Raw genomic sequence first — 2,961 nt, forward strand, 5'->3', positions numbered from 1 at the left:
GTAATTACAGGGGACAGTATGGCCTGTTATGTTTATGGTTTACTCACTTCATCCCCCTGATATTTCTCAAAACATGATTTGACAAAAGATTGTTCGTTAAAATGTAGAGAATGCATCACCAGCTCAAGTCTACATTACTACATCAAAGAATACTTAATTTGTGAGAGAGGTTTATGATCTTGGCCTCAATATGATAAAAATGACATGAATCAACTCAAATCTGGCATAGAAATAAACTCCACATTGTAATAAAACTAGTGTAGTCCCTCACATCTGGCCCAGTCCAGGGTATTTTAGACAGTGAAACTGTTAAACTGGTCGACTGGGAACTGTGGGAGTGAAACTCAGATTTGCATAGTCAGGGAGGGGTGGTTCTGCTACTCCCAGAATAGACCAGCACTGTCACCAGATGTTCACCCATCCTCAGAGGGGTAAACTGAGAAACGGCCATGTAACCACTTACAAACTATTGAAATGATTTTACCATTTCAATTTGATGACTTTGTTGAATCACTTATCCCAGAGTATGTGTGTGGCAATCTTTTCTTTATCAATCTTGTAAAACAGTAAAGACTGATTTGACAGGATAGTGTGTAATGAATCTGGACCATATGGTTGTGTAGTATTGCAGCATGTTACTGGAGTAGCAGATATCTGAATGGAGTGAATGGACATCTTTTCAGTGATGGCCAGTGATAACGAATCATGATGGCCCAGTTATGCCTGAAATAGTTCATGTTAGAATAAATAAACAGTTGAGGAACAAATACCACTGTTTCGATTCAATGAGAAATCTTTATTGACCTCTGAACAACATTCAAGCATGAAAGCACACATGAGCAGTCAATAGTTAACAACAGCAGAACACATCAACGCTAACACTGATAAAACCTCAGTCTACAGAGAGGGGTGACACGTGGGCTCAAGCAAAGGCCCCTGCTTGTCCACATGAAGGCTCGAGAACAGCTGAGCACAGAACAGAGTCAAAGCAGAGGAATTCAGCCACTCTCCACACGGGGGTGTGACGGGACCTACTCAGAACACTGGTCTCTCCTCAGTGTCTGAGTGACCGTAGGCTGGGAGGTGTGGAGGGCCTCACAGGACACCGTCCCTGCCTTGGTCCACTCCTCAGCAGTGAGAGTCAGGGTGCTGCTCCAGCTGTACAGGCCATCCTTCTCCAGGACCCCGCGGCTGGCCTCCTGCCCCTTGTTGTTCCCGTCCACATTCCATCTCATTGTCCAGTCTGAGGGGAAGCCCTTGTTGGCCAGGCACATCAGAGTGGCCATACTCTTACTGGACAGCTCCTCACTAGAGGGGGGCAGGACCGTGAGGGTGGGGGCACGGTTACCTTGAACAAACAGAATGTATACATTAAATACGGTAAAAAATGCACTTATGCTGAGTATGAACATATATTAATTTAGCATCGTCTTCAAAATATGAATGTAAACATTACTTTGATCAATCTTGTGAAGATAATGTTCAATAGTCAAACAAAAAGAGTCAGATGACCCCAACAGACATTAAACCAGATCAGTGTGAAAAACTATTGTCATACAGTTGTTTATGTGACGAGAATATTCATATTTTCAGATATTGTATATTTTAAAACTCTCCAGCGAGTTTCTTGCACACATCAAACATTGCATAAAGTCAGATGATGAATACTAAAATAATTCATACAAACAACAGTGTTCACAAGATTGAAAATGATGCAAAGGTGACTGAAATAACTGATACATTGAAATAGTTGTTTCAGAGTCAGATTTAGAACATCCTCAACAATAAACCTATGATTTCATTTTGACATTTTTTGCTACACAATTTTATAAAAGAAAGCTGAGGCTAAACACATTTAAGAAAACATTTAGAACAAATAATTTTTGGATATTTTATATTTTTTGATAGATCATTCTTTAAAATGATATTTTTTAGAGTTTATGTAAAAAGATAACATTAAGCCAACTGTTATGTGATCTGAAAGAAATATTAAGAGAGCTTGTCACTTACTGCCAACATCCAGTCTGGTGCCGCTACCAAAAGTGTACCACAGTGATACAATCACTATTACTGCCTGTACAAAAACCTCCCTCTCAATGCTCATGGTGGATATGAACATTAGACTCATGTCAACAATGTTAGCTGATAACACCTACTTATAGTAATACCATTCTGCGTTTTAAGTCAAATTACCTTTAACATTGAATTTAATTCAATTAGAATTGGCCATTGTGCAAATTTTGTTTCTGTAGTTTCTACCCCCCAAAAAAATCTAACAAATTTAAAACAGCTAATTTTCAAACCTGAAATGAAATAAATTGTTTAAAAAAAAAGTGAATGAGGTCGTTAACTTTTTAGTTTACTTACTGCCAACATCCAGTCTGGTGCCGCTACCAAAAGTCAACCACAGTGATTGAGCGTAGTTGAACGGCCGTACAAAAACCTCTCTGTGTTGTGATGCTACAGCTCTCACAATACAGATCTCACAAATACAATCTTTAACAACCCCCAAATGATACACTGAATGTGATCTGGGTCAATAATACAAATATATATCATTGATGTTGTGATTTTAATCCAGATTGTCTTTTTCCTCTTGTCTTCATCAGGTGTCTCGTAGACACACAGCAGCCAGAGTCCAGCATTTGATCCACTGTTTCTATTCCTCTGTATTGTCCTCATGAAAGAGAGCAGCAGCAGCTGTGATAGTGATACATTTGTATACTCCTTTTTTTAAGATGCTGATCACAGACTTAACACTGGTGGTAAAGCCACAGAGGACAGACACCACTACCAGAGGAATCCCACCAGATTCATTTAGCAGAAGTGTTCATTAACTGATTTGAGGAACTTTAGAGTCCAAGCATGAGTGAACAGGCTGTTGATAACATGTCTGACCACATGAGAACAGTAGCACTTGTTACGGTCTTTGGAACATCAGAATAACCCTTAAAATACAAT

At 39.2% G+C, this 2,961-nt stretch overlaps 1 gene segment (V, D, J or C); it reads right to left on the reverse strand.

The window, feature by feature from the left end:
- Positions 1-781: 781 nt before the first annotated feature.
- Positions 782-2,140, reverse strand: LOC310806879 (Ig lambda chain C region-like). The segment is given in 2 exons: positions 2,011-2,140; positions 782-1,348 (listed from the first exon to the last, which is right to left on the reverse strand).
- Between the last annotated feature and the right edge of the window lie 821 nt (positions 2,141-2,961).

Source organism: Argentina silus (assembly GCF_951799395.1).
Source record: "Argentina silus genome assembly, chromosome: 7".
Taxonomy (NCBI): Eukaryota; Metazoa; Chordata; class Actinopteri; order Argentiniformes; family Argentinidae; genus Argentina; species Argentina silus.